The sequence below is a fragment of the Nomascus leucogenys genome, chromosome 25 (assembly GCF_006542625.1).
Source record: "Nomascus leucogenys isolate Asia chromosome 25, Asia_NLE_v1, whole genome shotgun sequence".
In the NCBI taxonomy this organism is placed as follows: domain Eukaryota; kingdom Metazoa; phylum Chordata; class Mammalia; order Primates; family Hylobatidae; genus Nomascus; species Nomascus leucogenys.
This window is the reverse complement of record NC_044405.1, coordinates 20,792,285-20,812,736: the sequence shown is the minus strand read 5'-3', so window position 1 is coordinate 20,812,736 and position 20,452 is coordinate 20,792,285. Positions and strand designations below refer to the sequence as shown.

The window sequence follows — 20,452 nt, the reverse complement described above, 5'->3', positions numbered from 1 at the left end:
ATGAGGTGTAAGGAAGGGATCCAGTTTCAGCTTTCTACATATGGCTAGCCAGTTTTCCATGTTTTCTTTACAAATCATCTCTTTAATTTAAAATTTTAATTTGTCGGAATACGATATTACACAATTTTTACTTATGTCTGTGGTCATATTCATTGTTGTTCCCAGTTTTATGTATGCATGTTTTTTCTCTTTTCTATTTGATTAGGCCTGCTAAATGTTTGATCAGAAATTTTTTTTCTACAAAGAATCCACTCTTGGATTTATTTATTTTATCTATAATTTATTTTCTAATACATTAATTTCTGCTGTTATTTTTCCCTCTTTTCATTTTCCTTAAATTGTCTTTGTTCTTGTTTTTCCATTTTTAAAAATTGAACACTTATTTTAGTAATTTTCATTCTTTCTGATGTCCTGATAAAAGGCTTACAGGCTATAAATTTGCTTTGGTATATAACTGTATCAGCATTCCAGACGTTTTCATAAATTATGTTTTCACTTTCATTAGTTTCAAAATAATCCTTAATAGTGTGCTTGATTTTTAGTGCAATTATTTTTTGTTTTTTTGTTTTTGTTTTTTTTTTAGATGGAGTTTTGCTCTTGTTGCCCAGGCTGGAGTGCCATGGCGTGATCTCAGCTCACTGTAACCTCCACCTCCTGGGTTAAAGCAATTCTCCTGCCTCAGGCTCCTGAGTAGCTGGGATTACAGGCATGTGCCACCGTGCCCAGCTAATTTTGTATTTTTAGTAGAGACGGAGTTTCTCCATGTTTGTCAGGCTGGTTTTGAATTCCCGACCTCAGGTGATCCACCTGCCTCAGCCTCCCAAAGTGCTGGGATTACAGGCCTGAGCCACTGTGGTGCAATTTTTTTGTAGAGAATAATTTGTGATGTGATAATTTTGGACTGTCTTTTTTTCTATCTTTTGGGCTTATAAGAGTATATAGCGTACTATATAATCAGTATTTGCCAATATTCTTTGTAAGCTTGATAGGAGATATATCATCCTTTTCTCTCATAAGACACCAAACTTTCTGTAAACATAATAAATCTTATTGCTATTTGGAACTTCTTTCTCTACACCCCACCCAGGTGTATATATATTTGTATACTTCAACTGTGAAAGATGGAGGAAGGTCCCACTACTGTTAACTTATCTTTATTCCTCTAATGATTTGTGATTACTATATTTTGAACAATATTATTTGGAGCATAAAGATTTATGACTTTCATGTTTTCCTTTTGGATTTTATTATCAGAATACTATAACTCTCTTCATTTCAGGAGATGGCTTTTTCTTTTAATTCTCCATTGCCTGATAAGAATATGAAATTTTCTATTTTCTCTTCTTATATTTATTTTATTTCTTCTTGCCTTTAGCTGTTACATCTTTGCCTAATCACTTAATAATACTTATGTGCCAATTTATTTTAAGCGTTAGGGCTTTTAAATAATACTAGGTTGAATTTGATTAACTCACCACTTGAACTAACCAAATCAAACCACGTGGCTGTCTTTTACTTTGCAGTTTAGGGTAGATGTGTATGTTATTATTACTGATGTAATTGTGCTTCCTTTCTTTATCTTATTTCATTAAAAAAATTTTTTTCCTGCTATTTCCCTAGCAAGTTTTAAAAAAATATGAACTATGTTTTCTTTGCTCTTTTCTGTAGCAATTTTATTTTAAATTCTACTAGTAATATACTTTGTTATCAAAATGCTTTTAATAATAATATTTTAAACACATTAATGTTTATTAAATTACCTACATAAAAATAAAAGCACTGAATACTGATTCGCATCTATGTAAAGTGAGAAGATTAGTAGTCTTTAGTTTCCGTATTACATCTAGGCCCACTTCCCAGTTTTCGTTGGTGTCACCTGTGATTTTAGAGTAGGGTTATAGAAATTTTATCGTATTATGTTGTAGGGTTTTTCTCTTAGTAAGTTGAAGTAGATCCTGAACAAATATGCCCAGGGATGCCTGTGTGCTTTCTCAAAGCTTCTTTCAGGTCCCTTCACATGTAGACAACAATTTTTTGGGCCACAGAATTTGCATTTTTTGTTTTGTTTTTGAGACAAGTCTTGCTCTGTCACCTAGGCTGGAGTGCAGTGGCATGATCATGGCTCACTGCACCCTCAACTTCCTGGGGTAAGCATTCTCCTGCCTCAGCCTCCCAAGTAGCTGGGATTACATGTGTGTGCCACTAGGCCTGTCTAATTTTTGTATTTTTTGTAGTGGCAGGGTTTTGCCATGTTGCCCAGGCTAGTCTTGAACCCCTGGGCTCAAGCAATCCACCTGTCTCAGCCTCTGAGAGGGTTGGGATTATAGGCATGAACCACTGTGCTCGGCCAACAAGATTCTTGAATAAAATCTTTTCCCTTCAAAACTTGATAGACGTATCAGGTTGATGCAAACCTGTGATTACTTTTGCACCAACCCAGTAGTTTTATTGTATGAAGGCCTTTGGTTATACAAAGGATGAAATGCTTGTGTATACATGTCAGAATTTTAAAAAAATACTCTGAATGCTGATGAAATTTTTTTCTGTCATAGCATTAAACCAAAATTGTGCTTTCCACGAATTTTGTCTGGAGTATACATGGGTGTTTTGATCAGCCAGTGCAGGCTGCCTTGCAGGTCAGTCCACTCTGTTGAATCAGGGGAGAGTCACCATTTTTTGGAGCAGTAACTTCAAGGGGCTTCATGATGGTGGAATGTGATAAGGAGAAATGACTACACAGGACACCAGATTCCAATTTTGTCTTGGTTGTTAAATGCCATGTGAGTCAGAGAGCCCTAGGTGCTCATCTGTGAAATGGGGGTGTTAGAGAAGATTTTCTCAGGAAGCCCAGAATTGGTGAAGCAATTCAACACAAAGTGGCAAACCCGTTTGCTATATTAGCATTAAATTAAGTTTTAATTAGGCTGTCTGTGTTTTCAGTTGAAAAAATCTCTATGACAGAAAACTACTAGAACTAAACAGGTACTTTACATCTTATGGAAAACAGAATAATGGCTCCTCCAAAGACATCCACATTCTAATCCCCAGAACCCATATTACCTCACATGGCAAAGAAGAATGAAGGTTACAGATGGAATTAAAGTTGTTAATCAGCTGACCTTAAAGTAAGGAGAATATCTGAAATTATTCTGCTAGGCCCAGTGTAATCACAGGGGTCCAGAAAAGTGGAAGAGGGAGGCAGGAGAGGTCAGAGAGATGTAGTGCAAGAAGGTCTCCAGGCACCACTGCTGGCTTTGAAGACAGTAGAAGGAGCTTCAAGCCAAGGAAAGTGAGCAGTCTATAGAAGACGGAAGACTTCAGGAGGAACACGGCCCTCTGGACACCTTGCTTTTAATCTAGAGACCCATTGATACGGTTTGGATATTTGTTCCCTCCAAATCTGGGTTAAAATGTGATTCCCAATGTTGGAGGTGTGACCTGGTGGAAGGTAATTGGTTCTGGGGGCAGATTCTTCATAAAAGGTTTGGCACCATCTCCTTAGTGATAAGGGAGTTCTTGCTCAGAGTTTCATGCAAATTCAGTGAGTTTCCGTGAAACTCTGAACAAGAACTCACTTATCACCAAAGTGTGTGGCACTTCCAACCTCACTCTTTTGTTCCCACTCTCCCGTGATGTCCTGGTCCCACTTCATCTTCCACCATGAGTGAAAGCTCCCTGAGGCCTCATTAGAAGCCAAACAAATGCAGATGTTGGTGCCATGCTTGCACAGCCTGCAGAACTTTGAGCCAGTTAAACTTCTTTTCTTTATAAATTACCCAGTCTCAGATATTTCTTTATAACAATGCAAGAACAGCCTAATACAGAAAATTGGAACCAAGGAGTGGGACATTGCTATAAAGATATCTGTAGGTGAGGAAGCAGCTTTGGAACTGGGTAACAGGCAGAGGTTGGAAGAGTGTGGAGGGCTCAGAAGAAGACAGGACAATGAGGAAAATTTGAAACTTCTTAAAGACTGGTCATATTGTTGTGACCAAAATGCTGATAGAGATATGAACAGTGAAGGCCAGGCTGATATGATCTTAGATGAAGATGAGGAACTTACTGGGAACTAAAGCAAAGATCACCCTTGTTCTGCTTTAGCAAAGAACTTGCCTGCATTGTGTTCATGTCCCAAGGATTTGTGGAACTGTGAACTTGAGAGTGATGATTTAGGGTATCTGGCAGAAAAAATTTCTTAGCAATAAAGCTTTTAAGAGGTGGACTGGCAGATATAGGGGCAAAGAAATGACTTAAGATTGGAACTTACATTTAAAGGGGAAGCAGAACATAAAAATTTGAAAAATTTGCAACCTGGCCATGTGGTAGAAAAGAAAAGCCCAGTTTTAGAGGAAGCATCCAAGTGGGCTGCAGAACAACAACTTACTAGAGAGATTTGCATGACTAAAAAGGAGCCAAGTGCTGATGGCCAAGACGATTGGAAAATGGCCCTGAAGGCATTTTAGGGATCTACAAGGCAGCCCCTCCCATTATAGGTCCAGAGGCCTAGGAGGAAAGAATGGTTTCATGGGCCAGGCCCGAGCTGCCAATGGCCTAAGCCACCCAGGAAATTGATCCCTGCATCCTCACTTCTCTGGCTCCAGCCTTGGCTCATAGGGTCCCAGGTGTAGCTTGGGCCATGACTCTGGAGGGTACACGCCATAAGCTTTAGTGGCTTCCACATGGTGTTAAGCCTGTAGGTGCTCAGAATGCAAGAGTAAAGGATGCTTGACAACTTGCACCTAGATTTCAGAGGACGTATGTGAAAGCCTGGGTGCTCAGGGAGAAGCCTGATGCAGGGGTGGAGCCATCACAGAGAACCTCTACTAGGGCAATGCCAAGGGGAAATGTGGGGGTCTGGAAAGGCTACAGGAACTTGACAACCTGTGAGAGCAGCCACAGGGGCTGCACCCTCCAAAGCTACAGGGGTGGAGCTGCCCAAGACCTTGGGAGCCCATTCCTTGCACCAGTGTGCCCTGAATGTGGGACATGGGGTCAATGAAGATTATTTTGGAGCTTTAAGATTTAATGATTGCCCTGCTGGCCTATAGCCCCTTTCTTTTGGCTGATTTCTCTTTTTTGGAACAAGAATGTTTACCTGATGCCTGTACCCCCATTGTATCTTGAAAGTAAGTAACTTGTCTTTGATTTCACAGGCTCATGGGTGGAAGAAACTCATCTCCAGACGAGAATTTGGACTTTAGGAACTTTTGAATTGGGGCTAGAATGAGTTAAGTCTTCGGGGAACTGTTGGGAGAGATGATTGTATTTTGCAATGTGAGAAGGACATGATATTTTAGGGGCCATGGCGCTGAATGATATAGTTTGAGTGTCTATCACCTCCAAATCTCATGTTGAAATGTGATTCCCCATGCTGGTAATGCTTGGTGGGCGGTGATTGGATCATGGGGGCAGATTCCTCATGAATGATTTAGCACCATCCTCTTGGTGATGAGTGAGATTTTCTCTGAGTTCATATGAGGTCTGCTTGTTTAAAAGTGCATGGCACCTCTGTGCTGTCTCTTACTCCTGTTTTTGCCATGTGTCTTGCCTGCTCCTGCTTTGCCTAATGCCATGAGTAAAAGCTCCCTGAAGCCCTCTCCAGAAGCCAGGCAGATGCATATGCCAGTGCCATGCTTGCATGGCCTGTAGGACCCTGAGCCAATACAATCTCTTTATAAATTACCCAGCCTCAGGTATTTCTTCATAACAATGCAAGAATGGCCTAATACATCTATTTAGACTTCTGACCTTAAGAATTATATGAGACATTTGTGTTGTTTTAAGCCACTAGGTTTGTGGTAATTTGTTACAGTAGTACTAGGAAATCCATCCACATATATTATTACCTTTTTCATGGAAAAAGCTTTATGTCATGAAACCTGTGTGCTCCACCCTCTCCCCTCTCAACCCAATATCTTGCTCCTGGTACCTCTTCATCTGGCTGTTCATGTACAGCCTTTATAATATCCTTTATAACAAACTGGTAAACATAGTAAAGTATTTCCCTGCATTCTATGAGCTGTCTTACCAAATTATGAAACCCAAGGATGGGAGTCATGGGAACTACTAATTTATAGCTGTTGGGTCAAAAGCACAGGTCAAAAGTAGCTATAAACTACTAATTTATAGCTGTTGGGTCAAAAGCATAACGTGGGGCTTGTGATTGGCATATGAAGTGGGGGCAGTTCTGTGGGGCAGAGCTCTTAAGCTCTGGGATCTAGCACTATCTCCGGGTGGATAGTGTAACACTATTCTTACATATGGTGTCAGAAGTGGTGTGTGAGAGTGTAGGGAAGCAGTGTGCTTTTCTCATAATAGTGAAAGAATAGAGTTGAGAGGGTCTACTCAACCAGAAGAAAAAATAATTTTACATTTTTAGAGATTTTTAATGTCTATCCAGGAAGATATGGATTCTGGAAAATGTTAACTAATGCTGTTTTTAGCATCGTTTTTATTGGTGTGTCATTGACATCAAATGACCCTGGGCAAGCTCTTACATTCCCAGGAGAGTATCTTGAAGCTTTAGAGAGATATCTCAAAGCATTCCACTCCCCCAAATGCAGAAGAGAATGAAGAGGGAATTGGGACTCTTTAACTATGAAACAGTCTCCTCTCTTGCTGAGTTTATAATCTTAAAAGATCTTATTTGATAAGGTGAACATCAATTCTCTGATTCTCAGGACTCAAGAGAAACTTCCTAGTGCCAAGGACAAGTTAGGAATTAGGGAATTGGGGAAGCTGAGTCCTAGCCCTGGCTCTGCTAGTAGCTGCTGTAGAGATCACCTTTCCCTTCCATCTGTTAGATGAGAATGGTAAAGTCAGTGAGCCCCAGTGTCTCATTTGCTGTTAAAATATAAATATATTCATGATATGATGATAGACAATAGATAACATCTATCTAGATGGTAAAGTATTGACCAACAATCTAGATGGTAAAGTATTGATACCTATCTAGATGGTAAAATATTAACAATAATAACTACTTATTAATAATAAAATAGTTAACATTTGCTGAGCACTTACTCTGACCAGGTTCACTAGATCCTTGAACTCTCACAATCACAACGTGGTTTTGGAAATAGTTTATCCATTATACAGATGAGAAAGCCAATGCTCCAGAGCCTTCGTTTTCATCCAGTCACATGAGTGTCTGGTTTCTCGGGGCACCAAGTTCAATATGTTCCATTGCTCAGCTTTTCCGCCCTCACCTTTGGTGCATTATTAAGACCATGAGCCATCTGGGATAGAGAGCATGGGGAACGAGATTCCTAGGATAGAAATAAATGGGTAAATGTGAGAATGTTCACAAGCAGACCGGGAAAGCCGGGATGACCTCCTGAAAGAGGAAGGTGCTGAATTATAGGGTTTAGTGGCTCAGAACTAAAGGACACAGAGGGTGAGTGGAAGTGGGGTGAGGCTGGAGTCAGGAGGATGAATGGTCCAGCTGCGGTTCTTCACTCCGCTGGTATCAGGCCATGAGGTGCTCTTGGTTAGGCACACAATTGGTCTTTGTCTTTATGTAGATTATATGAGTATAACAAAATTCAGAATTTTCCCAGTTTTGACAGTGGCCATACTACATATAGAGAATCATGTGAAAAAACATTCATAGGGATCTAGTACTTTTTATCCATCTACATCAGGAGACTGAAAATAGTCATGTGCATTTGCTTCATTGTAGTGTCCACCAAAGGTAAAAAAGAATGAATATTATAGATATCAGAATTACCTTCAGTTTCAAGGGGTCATTAAGTTCTTGATTTTCAAATAAACTTAAATGGTACATTCATGTCTATGTGATTTATTCAGGAAAAATGAAATATACTATAAATCCAAGAGATGGAAAATATTCTTACTTTTACAAACACACAGTTCCTTTTTTCAGTTGTCCTTCCTTTATGCTTTAAAAGTGATTGTTCTTTAGTTTTGAATTTTTTCTTGTAAAAAGTTCTTGTTTCTCAGATCTGAGACACTTTTTAGTGGGCTTATTAAATTATTAAACGGGAACCTTGTACATACACTCTTCATTTTAAAATAAAATAATAAGATTGAGTACAATCTGCTGTGACTTCAAGTAGGGCCCTAAATTGGGTTAATCAAGTTAAGGAAGCCCTAACCTCTAGCTGTGATATTTTAGGTATACAATTCCTCAAGTGGTGGCCTGGAGTGGCAAAATGCTGATTCTCTGAAGGGAAATCGGCTGTTACTTCCTGGGGCCATAATCACAGGATTTGTAGACTTATTTGATACTTACATGTTCACCAAATTTTTGACACTGATACTGAAATGATATTTAAACCATGGAGACTGGCCAGACCCAGTGGCTCACACCAGTAATCCCAGCACTTTGGGAAGCTGAAGTGGGAGGATCACTTGAGGTCAGGAGTTCAAGACCAGCCTGGCCAACATGATGAAACCCCATCAAGTTAGACAGGCATGATGGCACGTGCCTGTAGTCTCAGCTACTCAGGAGGCTGAGGTTGGAGAATCTCTTGAACCCCCGAGATGGAGGTTGCAGTGAGCTGAGATCGCAGCACTGCAGTGGATGGATGGATCACAGAGTCTGTATGACAGAGTGAGACACTGTCTCGCAAAAAAGAAAAAAATAAATTATGAAGAACTTGGTATAAGGGCATTAGTAAAAAAGTACTTTTTTGCATATTTAATGTTATAAACATGTGGAGGAAAATCAGCAAAACAAATTTAGTAATTTGGATATTAATGAGACAGGATGGACAACCTCGTAAGTCGTGTCAGATTTTATATAATATTGCCAAAAGACTCAATTTGATGTGTAGCTTACCCATGTCATGAACTAGTTTCTATCGCTTACCTGAAAGACAGAGTACTGCTTTCATATAACCAAGTCTAGCTTAGTTAGGCCTCATCCTCACTTTTGGTGAATTCCTAGAGGAAGGACAGTGGCTATGACAATGGGTACCCTCATTCCACAATGGACACTTCTGTTTGGATTGGCTGGGACCTCAACCCTTCCCATATGGCATGGGTTGCATCTTTGTCCTGTGCCGTTGGAAAGGCTCATTCTCTGGATGGTCAAATAGGGAAAATAAGTGAAATTTCATTTCCTTTTTGGCATGTAAGCCCCTCTATTCAGAGGTATTTAGGGCATATGAAAGAGAATTTGGTGTGAATATGTAAAGTGACATACAGTGTGCATTTACAACTCAGTAAGGATAATAATTAAGTGATGAACATGTGGATATGAAAACGAATGCCTGTTGTTATGCATTGGATTGTGTCCCCCTAAAGATTTGAAGTCCTGGCTGGGCGTGGTGGCTCATGCCTGTAATCCCAGCACTTCGGGAGGCCAAGGTGGGAGGATCATCTGAGGTCTGGAGTTCGAGACCAGCCTGACCAACGTGGAGAAACCCTGTCTCTACTAAAAATACAAAATTAGCCGGGCTTGGTGGTGCATGCCTGTAATCCCAGCTACTCTGGAGGCTGAGGCAGGAGAATGGCTTGAACCCGGGAGGCAGAGGTTGCTGTGAGCTGAGATCACGCCATTGCATTCCAGCCTGGGCAACAAGAGCGAAACTCCATCTCGAAAAATATATATATATATTTGAAGTCCTAACCCCCAGCACCTATGAATGTGACCTTATTTGGAAATAGGGTCCTTGTAGATGATCAAATTAAGATGACGTCATTAGGGTGCGTCCTAATCCAGTATGACTGGTGTCCTTATAAAAAAAAAAACAGCAAATTTGAGCCAGGTGTAGTGGCTCATGCCTGTAATCCCAGCACTTTGGGAGGCTGAAGTGGGTGGATCACTTTGAGGCCAGGAGTTCAAGACCAGCCTGGCCAACATGGCAAAACTCCATCTCTACTAAAAATACCAAAATTAGTTGGGTATGGTGGCACACACCTGTAATCCCAGCTGCTCAGGAGGCTGAGGCACAATAATTGCTTGAACCCAGGAGGCAGATGTTGCAGTGAGTGGAGATCATACCACTGCACTCCAGTCTGGGCAACAGAGTGAGAGTTTGTCTCACAAAACAAGAAAAACTAGTAAAAAAGAGGAAATTTGGACACAGAGACAGACACACACAAATAGAAGGTGATGTAAAGACATGGGGAGAATGTAACAAACTGAAGAGTTCCTGAAGCTTCCAGAAGCTAGGGGAGGCCTGGAACAGATTCTTCCTCACGTCCTTTGGGAGGAGCCAACCTTACCAACCTTGATCTTGGCCTTCTGAGTTCCAGAACTGTGAGAGAAATGATATATATTTCTGTCGTTGAAGTCATCCAGTTTGTGGTACTTGTTATGACAGCTCTAGCAAACCAATATAAGTTAATTCCCAGTTTAGCCATTTTGGTTGAAAATTGTACCAGTGGTAGTTATCAGTAAGTTTCCAAGTCAAGCAGTTGAGTCACTTCTCTAAACAGTCATCTGAGGGAATAGCATTAGACTGTACTGCTGAGTTACTCTTAAATCAGAACTATGTACTAAGAATGCCATAGACAAATGCTCATAGAGCTGAATATCCATATGTTTGCCTTGTGCTAGTGCTGATAGGGACTGGTTAACCAAGGTTTGCTTTCTTTCATCTCTTCTGACACTTCCCTTTGTTATGGACCGTGATTTCCCTACACAGGTCATTATGAAATTGAAGAGCACCTTTATTGCCCCGCAAACACATAATACACTCTTGACCTTACTATTTCTAATTTTCCACCAGCGTTATGTATGATGTGTGAAAATCAACAAAGATTTTTTACCTTGCAATCTACTTAGCAAAAGAACAATGTGCTATCTTTAATTATGCTCTGTTCAGACAGGCTTCTCTTTTGGAATAATTTCACGAAAGCTTATGGAAAAGTCGGGTTTGTGATAAGGCTATGGGTTCCACTCAGCTCCTCTCCTTGATGAGAGAGTTTTCAAGCCTCAGTCTTACAGGAGACCTGTGTGCTCCGGGGAACTCAAAGAGAAATCACCTAGCTAGCTCATTTTGGTGGTTTGCTGAAATTCTGGCAAATTTCCATGGGAGGGAATTAGACACCTAAAACTCAAGGGAAGAATGAAAGATAGAACAAAGAAAGAGAGGAGAAAGGAGGGAAGGAAGCAAGGGAAAAAGAGAGAGAAGAGAGAGATGGGAAAAGAGAGAGAAGAGAATGCTTGAAAGGAAGAAAAGGAGAAAGGGAAAAAAGAAAAGAAAAAGATACGTAAGAAGATATGTAATAGTGAAATTCCAGAGAACACTCACCCATTTTTTGTGGGTGTGCATCTGTAATAGGCATGAAAACTATCTTAAAGCACATTAAACCCATTCTCTTTACAGCGAGACTAAGATTATACAGCACTGTAGATATTTCACTTTTAAAAGTGTGATGAGTCCTGATAGTGATACCACATTAAACACATTTCCTATTGATTCCTTCTAACCTTGCAAAACGAGCTGCGTGCGTTAAGTACCTTTTACTTCAACCCAGCTGATGGGACCACAGATGTTAACTGCAGGACTGAATTTCCTTGGAGGTCAGCAGACAGGGCAAGTGGGAGGTGAACGAGGGAGTGTCTTCTGGCCAAGAGACTCTTTATGCTTGCTGCCCTCAAATACAGCTTGAGGACAAATGTCTGGACAAGCCTGAATCATGGAGAAATTAAATTAGTCCTTACTACTTGGATACCCACTGTGTAACCAGCCACACAAAGGTATGTGGCTCCATTAAAACAGGGAGACCATCCTAACATAAGAATGGAATTCATGGTTTGCACGATGGAAGTCATCTCTTTGCCAAAGCCTGTTTACTCTAAGTTAAGGCTTTGTTTCAAATGATAAAAAGAAATAAAGTCCCACTGTGGTTTCATCTGCTTGTCTTGAATGCCTGCTTTTACCTTTAATGCCTTTGACCTTATGACACTGCTCTCCCTGATAACAGACACGGAGCAGGTGAGACAGAGATGTCCGCCATTTCTGTGAGTTGCATTGATGCTGCCTCGGATTGCACAATCAAGGGAGCTCTGTCTGAATTTGGAGAAGGGGCTGCATGTGCTGAAATGGAAAGGAAGCAGCCGCTGGCTCGTGTCAGTCACCTGGATTGAAACTCCCATTCTCCACCTGCAAGATTCATCCCATGGTTCTATTTTCTGACCTGGAAAATGGATTGATAATATCTGGAGGAATAATTACCAGTTAAGATATGTAGTGCATAGTGCTACATATCTTAGTATGTAGATACGCCCTACATATCCATACTATCCTCACTAAAAGGTGGCATTTTTTTTTGCTGCTAGTATTATTGTTAATATTATAAAAATGTTAATTTTTGTTTGCTGGTATTGATGGTTCTTCCATACACAGAGAACCATCTGGAGTTGTAATAGGGGCCAGAAGTCACCTCAGAAGAGGGAAGAGGACCCTGCTGCCCACTCCCTGGAATCTAAAGAGTTCTGGGAAGAAACTTATCAAGTACCTCCTACCTATGCTGGCCATGGCTCACCAGTACCTAGCTAATACACTGATTGAATGAATGAATGAATGAATGTCAGCATCATCTCGTTCATCACTTTTCCTCCTCAATATGCTTAGTTTAAGGCTTTGCACAGAAAAAGATCTGTAACTATTTGCTGCATTTATTTAAGTTGAAACGAAAGTATTTGGACTGAAGTTGAACATAAAGAACTTGGTTCACAAAGAGTAGCTAAGTCAAATGGGGGTGGGAAGAAAATACAGAGATGCCTACAATGTGGGAGGCTTCTTGGATGGACACTTTGGGAAATGTATTTGGGCCACCCAGGAGGAAAAATAGGATGAGGCCAAAGGGCAGGGGGAAAGGAGGAGAAGGATTGAGGGAATGTCTCAAGAGCAAGGTGATAGCAGCAGGTAGCTCGGAATCTGCAATAGGGTGAGTGTGTGTAGCTGTGGCGCGCATGTGTGGTGCAGATGAACAGTGCATATGATGTGTAGATTGGGGGTATGCATGCATGTGAGTGTGTGGAGCAGGCGTGAGGAGTGTTTGGTGTAGGTATGTACTGTTTATGTGCAGTGTATATGTGAGTGCCTGTCTGCATACGGGGTGAATGTGTATGATGTGAGTTATAGACGTGTGGTGCAGCTGTGTGTGCACGACAGTGTGTAATGTAGGCATGTGGTATTTGTGTGCATGATGCCAGTTTGTATTACATATGAGTGGTGCAGATGTATAGTGTGTTTCTGGCATACACATGCAAAAAAGGGTGTGTATGTGTGTGATGGGTATGCCTGTGATACCTTGTGCAGGTATGTGGTGTTCCTGTGTGGTGCAGGTGTGCCAGGTATAGATGTGGGTAGATGCATCCTGTCTGCTGTTGGCATGAGTTCGAAACATTGTGCACCAGTGTCATGGGTAGGTGGTTCTCAAGCGTGGTCCCTGCACCAGCAGTGTCAGCATCACCTGAGAACTTGCTAGAAATGCAAAATCATGGGCCCCCCCACCTCAGATCCTAGAGGTGGGCCTGCAATCTGGATCTTTACAAGCCCTGGGGGTGGGCCTGCAATCTGGATGTTTACAAGCCCTCCATGGGATTCTGGTGTCTGCTCAAGTCTGAGTACAAGTGCCATAGATCCACTTGCTTTGAGCTTTCTCTTCACTATCATAGATGGGTAGATTTCTCTTTTTCCCTTCTAGTGGTGAGATCATGGCAGTTACTTCCAGCCTAACAGAAAGAAGAGAGCTGGAAGTGGAGAGGCTAGAAATTAGATGCTTTATGCTAGTGGCATCGTTGACTATGTCATCTTTCCTTTAAATGTAACACCCATCACCTTTGAACTATAGAATGCTAAATGATTGACTTGGTAAATGCTTAAAAATGGTCAATTTGGTAAATGTTGTCACAATAAAAAATGCAATTAATTCTCTATACTCATGGCCTTATAATTGATGACACATACCTGATGTTAAATTTCGACCATAAGCATGTATGATTACAATGATCCAAAACAACATTTTAGGCAGTAACCCTTCCTACGAGTGGTTTTGCAATTTGCCAAACTTAATTGGACAATAATAAAAGATTTCTCCAGGTAGCTTTTGGACTGAGGAGCCAGCTGACTTCTTTACTTGTAAGACTTTTCCCCCATAAATAATGTTTCTGAGAATTCAAGTTCAATCAAAAAGCAGGGCATGTGCTCCCCATTTTAGGATAAGTGTGTCTGTGCTTGATCATTTAATACAAAGCAAGCTTACAAACAGGAAGGATTCCTAGTGGGCTCAGAAGTTTCCCACCTGGGTTTGGATTCCGCCCATGCCTTGTGGGACCAGTATTCGATCTCTCTGTTCTTCCCTTTCCTGGCTGTCTACAAGGAAAACACCAGTACCATCCTTAAAGTCACTGTGGGAGTTTATCAAAATAGTGTGTACAAGGCACTTAGACAGTGTGCCATGGTTTAGGGTTCAGGAATATAGGTTAATTGTAATATTGAGTAAAAGTATTTATAATTTATCACAGAAGATTATTTTGCATTTTTTCAAGCAAATTATAGTTAAGTAAAAATAAAAATGAGTGTGTTTAGATGGAGAAATTGTCTTATGCAAAGATGTTGCTGATAGTGTTACCTCCTGGTTCCTGGTGTGGTTTCTTTGTATTTTTCTAGTAAATTGGCCACAGGGGAACCTTCTGCAAAAGATGAATTCTCCATACTCAGGGCTTTATAATTGATGACGTATACCTGATGTTAAATTTCTGGGCTGGGCACAGTGGCTTATGCCTGTAATCCCAGTAATTTGGTAGGCCCAGGTGGATGGATCACTTGAGGTCAGGAGTTTGAGATCACCCTGGCCAACATGGTGAAACCACATCTCTACTAAAAATACAAAAATTAGCTGGACATGGTGGCACGTGCCTACAGTGTCAGCTATTTGGGAGGCTGAGGTAAGAGAATCACTTGAAACCAGGAGGTAGAGGTTGCAGTGAGCTGAGATCACACTACTGCACTCCAGCCTGGGCAACAAAGCGAGACTCCATCTCAAAAAAAAAAAAAAAATTCTGCCATATGCATGTCTGACTAAACTGATCCAAAACAACAGTTGAGGCAATAACCCTTCCTATGCGTGGTTTTGCAATTTGCCAAACTCATGGGCAACTGAGGTCACAAGACACAACCTGGAGTTCTAACCTTGGTTTTTAACATCTAGCATTTCCATCATTTAATCATACTTGTTACTTTGGTTTCTAATCAAGTCTTTTAAAAAATGCCAATGATAGATGAAGTCTGTCCACTCTAGAGCATCTCTCCTGGAAGAATCCCAAGTCTTCTGTCCAGGCTACAGGAAGGGGCAAGCAGGAGGGACGGAGTCGGGAGCATGTGTTTATGGAGCCAGATGCTGTGTGTGACCCTGGGGAAAGATCAGTGAATGAGACAGATAGTGTGTTTGTCACCATCATAGAACTTACAAGGAAGATGAACTTTGCAATAGAAAATACGACGAAGAAGTCATGTTAAAAGTAACAAATGCTATTTAAAAAAGGGAAAGGAGGCTATGATACTAGGGAGGCAAATAGCAGAGTGATCTTATGGGGTTGAATGATCAGGAACTTTTTTGAGGAAAACATGGCTAAACTCATCCTTGAAGGATAGATAAGAGTTACCCAAGGGATGGAGTGGGAGAGGGAGAAGGAGGACTGGGTGCTAGGCAGAAGGAACAGTGTACCCAAAGCCTCCAAGGTGTGATGAAGTAATGCTCTGAAGGAGCTCAGTGGGTCCAGGGGAGCTAGGGTGTGGTAGGTGGGAGTGACTTCTATTGGGTAGGCAGGGATGAGGTCATATAGGCCATGGTGGCCATAGGGCAGAGTGGCCGTGCTAAGAATGTGGGCTGTGACCTTATTCAAGAGATCTTGACAAAAATTAACTGAACGCTGAAGTCTTTATGTGATGTGCACATAGCTGGTTACCGAGAAAACCAGAGAAGAAAAAATCCTGCTCTTTGTCCACTGCCGGGCTCCTTCGGTCCTGTCACATTGGCTTAATACAACTTGGGGAATTGAGAGTGGGCTTTGAAATCACAAAGTAACATGGTAAAATTGTAGTCCCACCACTACTAAATGCGAGAACTTACAGCATTTAGTTTATCTCTCTGAGCTTCAGTTGCTTCATCTGTAAAATGGAAAGATGACCCTTATTTTCTTGGAATATTATGAAATTAAATTAAGTAGCATCTGTAAATCACCCAACATAATGCTTTCTGCATAGTTATGGATCAATTAAGTGTTAATTTCCCTTTTGACACCATTTTGCTTGGCCAGGAGTTTGGTAACAAATGAACTTCTAGCTTTAGTGAATAGATTGACAGGATTATTTTATGGTTTTCTAATTCCTTATCAGGCAGTGAGTCATTTGACAGCTTTCTTGGGACACAGTTCAAAGACAGCTGGAAGTTCTCTATCATGCCCAGAAGGCTCCAGTTTTACACTGGGTTTAACTAATTGTGTTCAGTACATGGCCTCTGTCGTCTAGGAGAGAACTGATTCTTTGTAGTATTTCTGCAGCAGTGTAGGGCTCACAGGTACAAAGCAATAAGACTTTCACCCCAGCTCTGCTGCCAGCTGTGTGATTTGGGACAAACCACTTAATCTCTCTGAGACCATGTGTCTTTATTGGCAAAACAGATTACAGGGACAATAGCAAGTTGACAAATGCCGGGCAGCTACAGCATGCCCAGCATAAAACAGGAACTTGGTAAATGTTGAAGACTCCACCCTCTGCCCACCCTTGGTCCCAGGTCCCAGGAGAACAATGTTTTGCAAACAACACCCAGCTTAGGAGTGTCTGGGCTTCTGATTTGATTTTGGTCTAATGTGGAAGCGGGGCTTCCCCCAGTTTTTCCCACCCTGGTCTGATGGCTTCCTGTAGCATTCCTTTCGCCTTCTGCATGCAGGCACGCAGATGAGAGATCTGGAAGGCAACTGACAGCAGGGTGAGGTAAGAAACCTCACCTCCTGCTTATGCATCAGAGGGAACTGAAACCCAGAGTGGCAGGCAATTTCGTGTAGATTACACACCTAGCTCACAGCAGGGCTGAGATAAGGATCTATTTTTCAACTCTTTAAGCCAATGACTCTCTACTTTTCAGTTCTTCCACTGGGTCTCCTCTCTCTAGTTCTATCTTTTCAGTACAACTTCTCTGTTATTTCTAAGTCAAATTCTTAGGTCTGTATGTATGAAAAGCACCTGTCAAAAGCTTTAAAAATTGTTGTTATTAGGTGTATTTTAAGTATCAATAGCTTTATTTTGATTCTCCTAATAAAGATCTTTCTTGGTGGGTGTTCTAATTGAATACTTTGAAATTTGAAAATATTCTCTTGGGAAAACACACATTCTTATGTATTGTTGGTGGAAATGCAAAGTGGTACAGCCACTAGGCGGGGATTTCAGCAACATGATAGCTCTATTTATCTTTTAACCAAGCAATCCCACTTCTAGGAATCTATCCCAAAGATAGACTACCAAATATGAGAAAAAAATGCAAAAGCCTATTTATTGTGGCACTGGCTGGCAATAGCCCAAATATTCACCAGGAGGGGACTAATGGAATAAACTATGCTACATCTACACAATGAACTACTATGTAGCTACTAAAAGAGATAAAAGACTAACTTATATACTGCCAAGCGGTAATCTTTAGAATAGATTCTTAAGTGCAAAAAGCAAGACGAAAATTAGAATGTGTATTATGCTACCTTTTGCCTAAGAAAAGTGAGTGTGTATTTAATATTTAACACATTCAATGACAGTAGGATAGTAAACAACAAATTAATAAAAGTGATTAATTAGAGGAGGGAGGAAACAGTGAAAGCAACAGATTTGGAAATGAGGTTTTCCTGAATTTGCTTTGTTTTGTTCATTTGAAAATATACAAATATTTGACAAAATTATAAAACAAAAAAATCCCTTAATTCAAAAACAAAATGAAATAAATCAGTCGGAGTATTAATCACATAGAAAGGAATTATTTGAAGTGATTTACACTCTTGTCTATTTGGTTGTATATCTGCACTGGGATACGTCCTCAGGACGAAAAGAACTGCAACAAAATATAACTATTGCTTCAGTAGTTATATTGTTAATAATATGTTGGTATGGATTTTTAAATTTTTTTTTCTTACATTAACCAGGAAAAGCACAAAATAATTATATTTATGTCATAAGAAATCAAGTTTTTTGACTTAAGATAATTAAATAGAAAATCAAAGACACTACATTTAAAAATCTGTAGCTCTTCACTTAAATTGTAAATATTGGTATAAACTCCTGATGTATTTCTATTTAAAAACATTTTCTGGATATGTCCACTGAAAAGGTCTAGAACCGATGATTAACCCCCCCAAGAACAAGGAGCTCCCAAGCATCCATGCTTTCGTATCCAAATGCCTTTTTTATTGAAAGGAACCAGGGGTCCTTGAGAAAAAAAAAAAAAAAAGGTTAATTCCAGCCTGGGGCAAGAAATGTTCAAGATGAGCTGGTAACATCTTGTCATACCAGAAAGCAAGGAAGCCTTCAAAGAAAGCTTAGGCAATGGAAAAAGACTCAAAACACACAGGACCTAACAGGTAAAGCCTCCTACTGGCCAAAGATGAAAAAACTATATTCAAAGATGGATCTAAAAAGAACAATATCCAGGAGTTCAAGACCAGCCTGGACAACATAGTGATACCCTGTCTCTACAAAAAATAAAAAATGAAAAATTAGCTGGGTATGGTGGTGCACGCCTATAGTCCCAGCTACTCAGGAGGCTGAGGTGGGAGAATCACTTGAGCCCAAGAAGTCGAGGCTGCAGTGAGTTATGATTGCAGCACTGTACTCCAGCCTGGGCAACAGCAGAAAGATCCTATTTTAACACAAACAGACAAAGAATAATATCCACAATGTATTGAAACATAGAGGGTATGTCAAAATCCAAGCATTTATAGTGATATTTTAAAAGCTTTGAACTCCCCTTGTAGGATGCCAGGAACCAACTCATTGTTCTGAAAACTGGCAAATAAAGGTAAAGAATCAAGCATTTATCCCCAATTTCCAGAAAGCTCTGTACCTTGGGATAACCAAAATAGTTGAGGAGATAAACTTTTTCTTTTTCAAAAGAATTTATAAACAAAGGAGGCATTAGAAGGAGTTAGAATACCACCACTTTGTAACCACTAATGAAACAATGAGTCTAGGCAAGGATTATCAATGACTGCTAAAACTGTTAGACAAAATGCTGAAGGGAACCTTTGGATGAAGCTAGCATCACCTACTCCCAGTGGTCAATGCCAATATCACAAAAAGAGAGAGAAACAGATATTATGTGTCTCCAGTTGGATGCAATGGGAAGGACACAGCACATCTCCTGATATATTATCACTCAAACCTTCTAAGCTAAATCTTTGCCAGCCTCTAGGTCTAACTACTAGGGCTGTAGAAAACACAACGGAAAAATAAATCTATCAAGAATCACCATGGGGATAACAGTCAGCAACATGCAAAATGTAGAAAATATGCTCTAGGTTTTTCAACAAAGAAATTTTAAGAAAATTAAAGAGAAGGATAACATATTAAGAGATTTAAGAGGTGCATTCCCAGGTGCAACATAGGAGCCTTGCTCACCCTCCAATTCAAGCACACCAATGATAGAACCAACCTTGATAGATATTTGAAATTTTACACAATGAAAAATAGGTTTTCACTAATTGTATGATTATGTATTTTTATATCTAGACATTATGGTGGACTCTTTTAGTAGCTGTTGGTAGGAGAGGGCTGCCTCTTCGCAGAAGTATTTTTGGAATATGTGTTGAAATGTATGTATTTCTAAACTTCAGGCTCTAAAGGACTGTAAATTGCTAGAATATATTTATGTTTCTACTCAACATAATTATGCATTTTTCTTTACATCCTCCTCCAGTTGAAAAGCTCTTTGAAGGCAAGAAGTAAATGAATTGTTTTACCAAAAAAATTAAATAAATGATGAACTCAGGTGTTTTTTTTTGTTTTGTTTTGTTTTTACAAAAAAAAAAAAATAACAACAATGCTTGGAAAGTAACATCCGAGTAGCTGCTTTGGGTCGATGGATGAAGCCTAGTAGGGGTTGGCCTGTCAAGCTCAGAAGTAGGTGAAATTTATTTCTATCATGGCTAAACCCCATTTTAAGTGTTTTTCTCCTCCATCTGTGATATCCTTTTCAGTCTCATCCGCATCTTTTGCTGGAAAAGATGTCTCTTAACCATTGAAAACTGAACGTGGGATTGTTAGTGTAACCTTTCTCACGGGTATTGTTTTGTGATTGCTATCAATAATTTTGAAATGAAAACTGTTGTCTTCTATTATGGAAATTACAGGGAACACGAGGAAGCGGGAGATTTGGGTTTGGGAGACCTGCCCAGCATCCCATTGCATCAACTTACCTCCTGCAACTATTCATGAAGCTGAGGCTTTTGCCAAGTCAGAGGTGTAGAAATTCTAAGATGCACCCCTGG

General features: G+C 40.3%; 1 long non-coding RNA gene across 1 annotated transcript in view; it reads left to right on the top strand.

Moving 5' to 3' along the window:
- Positions 1-19,996, top strand: part of LOC105738721 — a 31,069-nt gene extending 11,073 nt beyond the window's left edge. The window contains exon 3 of the long non-coding RNA XR_001114566.1: positions 16,607-19,996. This is a non-coding gene — a long non-coding RNA (uncharacterized LOC105738721). The remainder of the gene's footprint in view (positions 1-16,606) is intronic.
- The last annotated feature ends 456 nt before the right edge of the window (positions 19,997-20,452 follow it).